The 12,493-nt window shown below is 40.8% G+C and overlaps 1 protein-coding gene across 3 annotated transcripts in view; it reads right to left on the reverse strand.

Annotated features, from left to right (window-relative positions):
* Positions 1 to 8,334, reverse strand: part of UBXN10 (UBX domain protein 10) — a 29,826-nt gene extending 21,492 nt beyond the window's left edge. For 2 of the 3 annotated variants that reach the window (XM_030185930.1, XM_030185928.1), the window contains exon 1: positions 8,266 to 8,306. The gene's annotated coding sequence lies outside the window, so the exon portion shown is untranslated. Of the gene's footprint in view, positions 1 to 8,265 lie in introns of all 3 variants that reach the window. The other variant, XM_030185929.1, reaches the window with a different exon arrangement.
* Between the last annotated feature and the right edge of the window lie 4,159 nt (positions 8,335 to 12,493).

Here is a 12,493-nt window from a genome sequence, read left to right on the forward strand (position 1 = left end):
AAGGGAAGGCTAGCAATCTGCCTGTTTGTCTGGATTTCTGGACAAACGGGCAGATTGGCAAAACCCGTCCGGTTGCCCGGACATGTCCTCAAAAAGAGGACATGTCCGGGTAAATCCGGACATATGGTAACCCTACCCTGGGAGAGCCAGCCGTCGGGAGTCCTGCCTGTTGAACATAGTGCTGCTGGAAGCACACTCATACCCTTCTCCACTAAACCCTTGCAAAGCTATGCTATGCTCCAAGAGTTTTCTATATCGCTGTTTTTCCACAAAAGGGATTTAAAGCGGTTAACATTGATAAGAGAACTCCAAAATCACAGAGGAAATACACTCAACAAAGTAACATATCTACTTTACAAGATTATTGGTCGAATAAATACATTTTTAACTTCTTCCTAAAAGAAAAATAAGGCACAAACTTCAAATTCAGAGGCAATTTATCCCACAATCTAGCCCCAGTAAAAAGGAAAAGAGGCCTCAAAGACTGACTTATAACAAATATTTTTCACAGAAGAAAAACTTCATTTCAGGATTTGCAGAAAACGTAGGGCCCTGTTTACTAATGCTAGCAAGCCTTAGTAAACAGGGCCCCTAACGTTCTGTCAACAGAGAGAAATTCAGCAGTTCAGTTAAGCTCTCAGAATTCAGACTGAATATGACTTAAAAATCAAAGAACCTTAAAATCTATACAATTACTTATAGTTAACAAGAACAAGAGACACACTTTCAAAGCATCCAATGCCACTAATTAGTCTTACGGCTGTATTTTGCATCAATTGAAGACGTTTCAATTGTCTATTCCAAATATGGGAGTAAAATGAATTACAATAATCTAATTGCGGAATAAATATAGCTTGAACAAAAGCTAAGTCTTTCTTCATTTGTGAAGATTTTATTGCCTGCAATTGTCGGAGCCTAAAAAAAAATCTTTTACTAAGGACAGTAATCTTCACAAAACTCCTTCACAAAAGACTTGATATCTAAAATGCATTAGAATAACCAAAACGTTTTCATCAATCTGGTTACTTTATTTCACATCATTGTTATTGAACGTTTTATCTTGTTCTATTCTTATACCTGTTACGAATTATTCATTCTATCCCTCCTATTCATTCGTTACTTAATTTTTGCATCTAATTTTTGTGATATTTTCATTTATTGTCATTGTAGTACCTATCTGTATTATTACTCCGTTAACGGTAATCACCATTGCGGCATAATGTAAGCCACATTGAGCCTGCAAATAGGTGGGAAAATGTGGGATACAAATGCTGCAAATAAATAAATCTGTTTTTGAAAAGACAAGGCAGAATCCAGGATATCTCCCAATACTCTTGAATGATCTTCAATATTTAATTCCTCTCCTAATAACAATGTCATTTTTGTATTTGACAATTTAGTAATATCTCCAAACCAAAGATTCTTTGTTTTCTGTCTATTCAACTTAAAAAAATTATTTGTGGCCCAATTATTGTAAGCCACATTGAGCCTGCAAATAGGTGGGAAAATGTGGGATACAAATGAAACAAATAAATAAATAAATGATCAATTAAAGATATATAATATTTGATAGTATTCGATATAGTCTCCATATGCGGCAAAGCAGTATCCAATAAAAATATATCGTCCGCATAAAATACAAATTTCATCATCATGAAAATAATTACCCAAGGAACTCAGATACACATTAAACAGGGAAGGAGGGAGAAAGTGGTGGTCCAAACCAGTATTCCTCCTGCTTTAAAGAATTATGCCCCAATGTGAGGAATGAGAATTAAGGAAGGGCTGGAGAGGAGAGAAGGGTGGGGGAGGGACCTAGGATCACCAGGTGCACTCCCTAAAGCTGGCACCGCTCAACCACGCACCAAAAAGCTCCACCGAACTGAGAGACTCAGAACAGGAGCCACCATCACATGAGACCAGGAGCTTGTGAAAGACCGTCCATCCACCTGACGGAGATAGAGAATACTGACTGACCAAGGGGCATTCCGTCCTTTAAGACAGTTCAGTTCTCTATCTCCACCTGCTGGTGAATGGTCACAACCCACAAGTCTCTGGATTCATCTGCTGCTGACGCTAAGGAAATTTGTGCTATAGCAAGTGGACTGCATTTCCCAGGCCAGCATATTTCCTAGGTTTATCCCCCCTTCAGCATGTTACAAAATGTATGGCTCCTGGACATTTAAATTGCTTGCATGGGGCAATCCGGGGATATTCAACGACACAACCCAACAGTGCCACTGAATATTCCTTCTAACTGCCTCTGCTGAAACCAGCTGTGAATCTAGGTCCACTAACTAGCTAAGTAACTGCATTAAGTCAGGACAGCAAAACAGCTGTCCTAACTTTATGCAGCAAGTTAATTGGGCACCTGCCTGCTTCAATCGCTTTGATTATCAGCCGGTGAGATTTCTCAGTCATAACGTGTTCATATTTCTGGAACAAGATTACTATATTCCACCACATGTGCACATCGATTAATATTGTGTTCTTCCACTTATTTATTAACGCTAGCAAAATATCCAAAGGAAAAGAATCTACCTTAGTTAAATCTTGCTATAGCTAAAAATTTCCATATCAACAGGCTTTCCATTTTATGAAATAGATCTGACAACTTTGATCAAACCACTCCTAGAAAATGTTTATGTCAGGACATAGAGACAATAGATGAGGCAGGTATGGCCAACACAAGTTAGCATTCACTTGACCAACTTCACTGGCGTCCACAGTCCATGAGCCAGAAAATATAAAAACTGTGTGAAGGAAGCAGATAAAGATATTCAGTATGCCCAGGGATTATCAGAGTTGATATTGTTTAATTCATACTCCCAAAACCTCTGCATACCTATGCAAGAATCTGCACTGGCAGACTTCAAGATTCGACAGAACCTCAAGGCTGACTTAGGGAATTTACTAGATAGTAATTCAAGGTTCCATTCGTCTACTAAATCTTCTCATTGAATCCGCACAAGTATTGATAAGGAGGAAGATCAAACACTCTCCTCAATTTGCTTTGATTTAATATTTGATAAATGCAGCAGATATGCAGCTATGAGTCCACCTTCTTGTCTGTAGTAATAATGGCTGGATTGTTTCAGACTGCACTTCTGGCAGAGTACTCACTTTTGTCAGTGACAACACAGACTAACTGCTTAAATGCCTGCAGTATTGGTCAACACCACCATATAACCATACCTATTAGAGACAGGTATGCCTGGGAGAAGATTTAGTGAAATCGATGAGATCGTATCTTGTTCCAGTCTCAGTCAGCTCAGTTTGTCATAATCAGGAAGTTCGTAAAACCAATGGCCATCTATCTCAATAAAAAGGACCAGTGATATGTGTGAAAATCTGAGAAGCTCATGTTGCCCTTATTTTTGGATAACTTCAACTCTGAAAACACTATCCATGGGTTTGTTTCTTGTTTTTGTTTTTTACACCACAGAAATTTCAATGTTCTCGAAATTTGGAAGCCAAAATTACAGTATACTGAAAAGATAATTGAAATCGGGAGCTATTACCATTTTTATCGACTCCAACTTACCCCACCATGGCAGATAAGGATGGTAAGTCCAAAATCAAGGAGATCGTTACTTGTGCACTGAACCTAAAAGTTTCATCTGCAGTTCTTCCATATTAAACCCTGAGGTATTTAATGCAACTATATTTTCAAACAAAAGAGTGCTCATGATTATAGTTCTTTATAGGAAGGTGTTCTGTATTATCACTATTGATTTTATATCCAGATAATCTTGCAAACTTTTCAACTATATGCAGTACGGGTGGGTGGGGGGGAGGAAGATATAAAATCTACCATAACAAAAACAATAAGAGGGATACTTGAAATTCCAAAGTTGAAGTTTTAGGGCTCAATACTCAGCCGGCAGCGTTCAGCATTTGCTAACCGCTGGCTTTATTCCCAAATATTCAACGCCGGGCCATGATTGTGCTTCGGTATTGAATATCTGTTCAAATCTTAGCTGATTAAGTGCGATATTCAGCACTTAACTGGTTAAGTAGAACCGTATAAAGATAGGACTAAATTTTATCTGGTCCTATTTATGTGGTTATCTTAGCCAGTTAAGTGCTAAAAACTGGCACTTACAGTTAAGTGTCGACTCTGCCCCCGAACACTAACCAAGCATTTTCAGAGAGACTATCTCGTTCAGTGCCACTGATAATTCCTGGTTAGCCCCGGGGTAGGTGATTTAAACAGCAAGGAGCCTCTCCTTGCCATTTACATTGTTTTGAATTATCAGGCCCTTAATACCTACAATACTAGGATTTGGGCAGATTGCCAAGGTCAATGGCTCTATGACAAAATTAAATAATAATGGAAGCAGGGAACACCTCTGCCTAGTAGCCTAGGATAGAAATGTCACAGAAAAGTGGCCAATACCAATGCAGGCCAGAAGTACAGCAGTCACTACGGAAAGCTAGAGCAGCGGTAGTTATGTGCCAGAAGCACACTGGCCACTGGAACAGGGAGGAACTGCGGTCACCACGGCAGGGAAGAGCGCTCATAAGAGTAGGAGCTATCACAGTCGAGTCGAGAACCAGCAACAGTAGCTGGGGGTTGGCTGGGATCAACAATGACCACTGAGGCCTGGACAACCATCCAGTTTGCAGCAGAAAAGAAGGGGAGACAAGCTAGAGGGAAGAAAGCTGTGAGAGGTAGGAAGTGAGTAAAAATTCTAAACACTGTGTTTAAAAAGCTATAAATAGCTTTAATCGTTTTCCTCTCTGGATCTTAGAATGTATGCTGGTGTCTACATTTTCTAAGAATTATTCAACTCTGTTCAAAATATATCATTTTATGTGTTTTCAGTTTAATTTATTAAATGGACCAGAGTGGTTTACAGTATAACTAAAAACAACATGAGGGGAAACAAGACAAAAACAAATACATTAATTTTGTCTGCAGTTCTCAAGGATGTCTAATATAAACATTCTTCAAAGTCTCAGTTAATCAAAATTTATGTTAGCCACTAGCCTGTTTGCGAAATTGTGTCTATTTTTTTTAATTTTGCTGGGTTTCTTGGTTTGCATTGAGTGATTTTTGGATGTTTTTATTGGTGATGTGTTTGTACTGAATTTGTGTTTATCCTGTGCTCATCATGAATAAATGAATTAAAAAAACAGAAATTTAAATTTTGCAAAATCAATAGAATTAAGGGTTCCAGCAAGGGAAAGGGGATGGGACTTGATATACCACCTTTCTGTGGTTACAATCAAAGGTACTTATTTTAGACCTGGGCAATGGAGAGTTAAGTGACTTGCCCAGAGTCATAAGGAGCTGTAGTAGGAACTGAACCCAGTTCCCCTGGTTCTCAGACTGCTGCACTAACCATGAGACTACTCCTTAATTAACAAAGAAAGAAAGAAAATAACTGAAAAAGAGTATTCTTAAAGCAAAATCATAGAAATACAACTGTCAAAGAAAGTCATACTTCTGGAATACCACCACCAAAACAGATTGAACGGTGGAGAATCAGTTATGCTAGTGAGAAATCTGAATTTGAAACAAGGAATGGCGATGGCTACGAAAGCATTATTCCAGAAATGCATCAGTTGAGATTTCAACTGGAATTAACAGAAGTAAAAAAGTATTTATTGGACTGATCTGATGCTCAATGAAACAAATTTACCTTTTGTGGTGAAAAGACCTTTCCTTATGACTGTAGCTATCATAATAAAGTGAGAATAATCTGAAAGTATTTGTGATGGGGATGAGAATCAAGGAAACTTATTATATAATAAAAAAAAAGTGTTTGAGAAACATCTATCATGAAATAGTGGAAGAGTAACATTTATTTTTGTTACATTTGTACCCTGCGCTTTCCCATTCATGGCAGGCTCAATGCGGCAGGTAATGGAGGGTTAAGTGACTTGCCCAGAGTCACAAGGAGCTGCCTGTGCCGGGAATCGAACTCAGTTCCTCAGTTCCCCAGGACCAAAGTTCACCACCCTAACCATTAGGCCACTCCTCCACTCTAAATAAATGCTTATGTTTATTGGACTTGATATACTGCCTTTTATGAACATGCAAGCAAAGTGGTTTACAAATTAAGGGCTTCTTTTACAAAGGCACACAAGCAATTCCTGCGCAGCAAATGAAAGGAAGCCCATAGGAATTGAATGGGCTTCCTCTCCTTTGCAGCGCGGGAATCCTTAGCGCATCTTTGTAAAAAAAAGCCCTAAAACATGAGAAAAAGGAAAGGAACATCAATATCATTAATAGGAGAAGGAAGGAATGGGAAGAAGAGAAACGGAGTCGGGTCATTCGGTCCCTGCGCGAAGGCTGCAGTATAGGTAACTTTGTAAATCTAAATGCTTTCAAAATACACCCCACAGTGTTCAACAAATCATTAAATGCACAGGTGAAACGTTTGAGTGCTGATCTGAATCTTAGCTATGAATGTTCTTAATGCAGAGAGAGAGAGAGGGAGGGTACTCCAGCATCACGGGCCGATACTAGAAATGGAAGATTTATGGGTAGACTCGTCTAGCTCTGATGGAATAGCAAGCCAGGAATCATGGATACTATGCAAGCACCAGGTAGGAACATGCAACATAAGTGGAGACAGGATACTAATGGAGTGAATAGAACCTTAAAGGCCACAACAGGATTTTGTATTGAATCCGGAAACTAGTTGGAAGTCAGTGATGCTGGAATAAGAGAGGAATGAAGGGATCAAATCTTTTAGTACTGTAAAATATCTGTATAGTTTATTCTGAACAGTCTGCAGGCATCTAAACAGTAATGTGGTCTGGAAAGTAGAAGGATACAAAGAAGAGAAATTTGAGAAGAAGAATTGACAGATCAAAATTGCTGCAGGGCCAAAGAACATGTCCTCACCATAGTGTTTGTTGTTCAAAGAGAGTTGATGATCAAAAATGATCCCTAAATATTTAAAGTGGTCTACCAGAGTCACTGGAAAACCGCAAGATATTGGGCTGAGAGAGGGTTGAGAAGGGCAGCCCATTAACTAACAGGCTACATATTTAGAGGGACTGAGGACAAGGCGGTTCAGAAACAACCAGAAAGAGATAGCAGATAAACACCTTGGTGAGATCAGGATTTAAGGGACATGTGTAAAGAACTGGTAAAATGCCATCTGAAGAAGATATTAAAAAGTAGGGGAGCCAGAACCCCTGAGGAGAGGAGACACCTGAAAAGAAAACAGAAAAAGAGTAGTTGTGAAGGAATGAGATGAACCAACAAAGAAAACACTGTGCCTACAAACCTCAATGTCTGACAGTCAGGATAGAAGTAAACCATGATCCACGATGACAAAAGTTGCAGACAGGTCTCGTGAAACCTCCAATGCCATGTTCCCATTATCAAAGGCAACAATGCAGCTCAGTCAGGTGAGAGGTAAGATAGTTTCAGTGCTGTGACACAATCTAAATCCAGATGTTGTGGGTGCACAACATTTGAGTTATCAATACGGCTAAAAAGCTGTTGAAAGATAATCTTTTCAGGAAGTTTTAATATGAAAGAAAGATTAGAGAGTGGATGATAGTTGGAGAGAATGGAAGGGTCCAGAGACTTCATTCATTCTTTTTTTTTTTTTCTTAATTGAGTAAACTATTGCTTTTGTCCAGGGACTGGACCACTCCACTTGAAAAAACTATTGTTGGTCTACTCCCCTCTAGATCTGTGTTACAGAAATGCCTGAAAGACATCTCCAGAACCATTTTTGTTCCCTGGCCTGATTTGCCTTGAGGGATTTTTTTTTTTTTTCCTTGCCAAATACAAAAAAAAAAGCAAAGCTCATAATATAGTCCAGCTTTCTGGATATTGTATTATAAATCAGTTGCTAACTTTATATACATACACACTTATGAATTACTTTGTGCATGATTCAAAACAACTTCTTACATGCTTAATTTCATATTGCTCCTTAAAGGGATTGTTGGGATCTTGCTGCTGCCATTGAACAACATGAAATACTGAGTGCAAAAACCATCTGCAAATCTCAAGCAGGAGGAAGGTCCCATGAAACACCCAGAGCGGCCAGTGAATGGTTTAGTTCACCGTATTGATGGGAGACAGCGGAGAACGAAGCTGCCCCAGGAGGGAGGGAGGGAAGGGCGGCCGTATCACGTTTTACCCCCCACCCGCCCCTCCCCCTCTTACTCCAGGGCTCAGCTGCCCCTCTTTCTGTCCTTCCAAGCGCAAGACCAGGAGGTCCCCCCGCCCCCCAGCTGAATCACCACATCTCCCTCCACCCCCCCCCCCCCCCCCCCTCCCTCTCTCACCTCGGGCGCATCTGCCTCCATCGGGCCTCCCGGGCCCGCTGCTTCCTCCACCACACACACAGCTTCCTGTGGTAAACAACGCTGCGTTCCCTGGGCAACCCGCACGTAGCACGTTCCCGTGCGTCATGACGTTCGCACGCAGGCGTGTTGATCGGAAAACGTGCGACGTCCGTCACGCGAGTGGGCCTGCGTGGCTGTGGAGGACAGGGGATTTTTTTTTTTCAAATTCTTATTATTTACAATTATGCACATTTACAAATTCCTACAAGTCCAACATTAGCCCTCTAGGCTTAAAATTACAAATAATAACTCGATAGTTGAGTCAGTTATTAATAGGACCTGTGTCGTTTCTCTAATCTTTGCTATGTGATATCTTTCAGAATTGGTAGTATAGGCAGGACTTTTTTTTGAGGGGTCACTTGGGGGTAAACTTCCTGAGCCCATACGCCAAGCACATTCCCTACCCATCTTCAAATCCCTGCTCAAAGCCCACCTCTTCAATGTTCTTACCCTTCGGGAAATCTAGACTGCCCCTACGTGACCGACTGTACATTTGGCCTTTAGATTGTAGAGGAGTGTGGTAGCCGTGTTAGTCCACTCTTAAGGTTATCAATAGAAATCAAACAAAATAAAACATGGAAAGAAAATAAGATGATACCTTTTTTATTGGACATAATACATTTCTTGATTAGCTTTCGAAGGTTGCCCTTCTTCGTCAGATCGGAAATAAGCAAATGTGCTAGCTGACAGTGTATATAAGTGAAAACATTCAAGCATTACTATGACAGTAAAATAGATACCATTGGAGATTCTACATGGAATGTTGCTACTACTGGAGATTCTACATGGAATGTTGCTACTATTAGAGATTCTACATGGAATGTTGCTATTCCACTAGCAACATTCCATGTACAAGGCTGCGCAGGCTTCTGTTTCTGTGAGTCTGACGTCCTGCACATACGTGCAGGACGTCAGACTCACAGAAGCAGAAGCCTGCGCGGCAACATTGCTGATCTACAAGGGCCGACTTCTACATGGAATGTTGCTAGTGGAATAGCAACATTCCATGTAGAATCTATAGAAATCAAACAATAAAACATGGAAAAGAAAATAAGATGATACCTTTTTTATTGGACATAATACATTTCTTGATTAGCTTTCGAAGGTTGCCCTTCTTCGTCAGATCGGAAATAAGCAAATGTGCTAGCTGACAGTGTATATAAGTGAAAACATTCAAGCATTACTAAGACAGTAAAATAGATACTATTGGAGATTCTACAAGGAATGTTGCTACTATTGGACATTCTACATGGAATGTTGCTATTCCACTAGCAACATTCCATGTAGAAGCCTGCGCGGCCACATTGCTGATCTACAAGGGCCGACTTCTACATGGAATGTTGCTAGTGGAATAGCAACATTCCATGTAGAATCTATAGAAATCAAACAAAATAAAACATGAAAAAGAAAATAAGATGATACCTTTTTTATTGGACATAACTTAATACATTTCTTGATTAGCTTTCGAAGGTTGCCCTTCTTCGTCAGATCGGAAATAAGCAAATGTGCTAGCTGACAGTGTATATAAGTGAAAACACTCAAGCATTACTATGACAGTCTGACAGGGTGGGAGGAGGGGGGTGGGTAGGAAGTATGCATGGGGACATCAAAGCATATCATTGATAGTCCTTTAGATTGTAAGCTGTTTGAGCAGGGACTGGCCTTCTATGTTATATTGTACAGCGCTGCGTAACCCTAGTAGCGCTTTAGAAATGTTAAATAGTAGTAGTAGTACCGAGTACCAGCACCTTTTCTGTTGTCTGCTAAAATTGACCCATGGTCCGCAACATAGGAGCCAACTTTTCAAAATTATTGGAGGTGCTAAGCCCAATGGAAATAACCCCTCCCTGGACACATACAAGGAATTTTCTCAATACAGCACCCACAAAGTCGGCTCCTATGGTCTCAACACCCCATTCCTGAAGGGTGGCCTGGCATTTGAGTCCTGGCACCTTTTTTGGTAGAAAAAATGCACTGAGTATAGGAGCCAACTTTCCATAATGATTGGTGATGCAGTTTCTCCTTTTCTTCAGCTGGGTAATTTTCCTCCTAAGAAAACTAAAAAGTCATGGGATAGGAGGCAATGTTTTTCTGTGGTTTAGGAATTCGTTATTGGACAGGAAACAGAGGGTAGGGTTAAATGGCCATTTTTTTCTCAATGGAGGAGGGTGAAGAGTAGGATACTGCAGGGGGATCTGTACTGGGACTGGTGCTATTTAACATATTTATAAATGATCTAGAAATCGAAACAGCGAGTGAGGTGATTATATTTGCAGATGACACAAAACCATTTAAAGTTGTCAAAACACATGCGGACTGTGAAAAATTACAGTAAGACCTTGGAAGACTGGGCATTCAAATGGCAGATGAAATTTAATGTGGACAAATGCAAAGTGATACACGGGAAGAATAATCAATATCATAGTTATCTGATGCTAAGTTCCATCTTAGGAGTCAAAACTCAAGACAATAAGCTGAAATCTGCCCAGTGTGGCAGTGGATAAAGAAGCAAACAGGATGCTAGGAATTGTTAAGAAAGTAATGCAAAATAAGACCAAGAATATTATAATGCCTCCGTAGCTCAAAAAAGATAGAGTGGAATTAGAAATATTTCAAAGAAGAGCGACCAAAATGATAAAGGGGGATGGAACTCCTCCCATATAAGGAAAGGCTAAAGAGGTTAGGGCTCTTCAGCTTGGAAAAGAGATGACTGGGGTGGGGAGAGATATGATTACATAAGTATTGCTATACTGGGAAAGACCAAAGGTTCATCAAGCCCAGCATCCTGTTTCCAACAGTGGCCAATCCAGGTCACAAATACCTGGCAAGATCCCAAAAAAGTACAAAAGATTCCAAACTGCTTATCCCAGAAATAGTGGATTTTCCCCACTTCCATTTAATACCATATTCAATACCCTCCGCCCATCCCCTTTTCATAAATGAAAAATGTACCCTTTCTAATGATACTGGGAAGTAAACCAATTTCAGACCTGCTCCATCCTGAGTCCTTCCCATAATGGTGACTTTTAGATGGGGTTTTGGTCAAAGGTTGATTCTAGGGATCTTCATTCATTAGCACACATTCCTTTCATTTGTGCACCTTAACAAAACAGTGCACGCAAAATCGATTTAACTTGTGCTAACCTGCAGATTAGTGTACAAAGGAAATCATTTTTAAGGGAGCAGCCCTTGTTTCACGCAGGAAGAATGTATGTAAATGCCGGTATGCTAGTCATGTACATGTGAATACATGTAATGTGGAGGGGCATAATCGAACGAGGACGTCCATCTCTAAGGACGTCTCAGCAAAGGGGCGGGGCAATGCGTATTATCGAAACAAGATGGACATCCATCTTTCCTTTCGATAATACGGTCGGGGACGCCCAAATCTTGAAATTTAGGTCGACCTTAAAGATGGTCGTCCTCGGTTTTCGACGATAATGGAAATCAAAGACGTCTATCTCAAAAACGTCCAAATCCAAGCCCTTTGGTCATGGGAGAAGCCAGCATTTGTAGTGCACTGGTCCCCCTGACATGCCAGGACACCATGTGCTGAGCCCTCCAACCCCCCCCCCCCAGGTCCGCCTGCCCACTGCACCCACTACAACTGCTCCAGGGACCTGTATACTGCTGTGATAGACCTGAGTATGGCATTTGAGGCTGGCAAAAAAGTATTTTTAAACTTGTTTTTTATGGTGGGAGGGGGTTAGTGACCACTGGGGGAGTAAGGGGAGGTCATCCCTGATTCCCTCTGGTGGTCATCTGGTCAGTTGGGGCATCTTTTTGAGGCTTGGTCGTGAAAAAAAATGGACCAAGTAAAGTCGGCCAAGTGCTCGTCAGGGACGCCCTTCTTTTTTTCTATTATCAGCCAAGGACAACCATCTCCTAATCACGCCCCAGTCCCGCCTTTGCTACCCTGCCGACACGCCCCCATGAACTTTGGTCGTCCCCACGACGGAGAGCAGTCGAGGGTGTCAAAAAATCGGCTTTCAATTATGCCGATTTGGACGGCCTTGCGAGAAGGATGCACATCTCCCGATTTGTGTCGAAAGATGGGCGCCCTCTTTCAAAAATAAGCGTGATAGTAACTTAGGATAGACAAAGACCTGAATGGTACATTCAGTCTGCCCAACTGTCACACTCTTTATCAATTCATGATTAAATCAAT

The sequence above is a fragment of the Microcaecilia unicolor genome, chromosome 13, assembly GCF_901765095.1.
Source record: "Microcaecilia unicolor chromosome 13, aMicUni1.1, whole genome shotgun sequence".
NCBI classification, from domain to species: domain Eukaryota; kingdom Metazoa; phylum Chordata; class Amphibia; order Gymnophiona; family Siphonopidae; genus Microcaecilia; species Microcaecilia unicolor.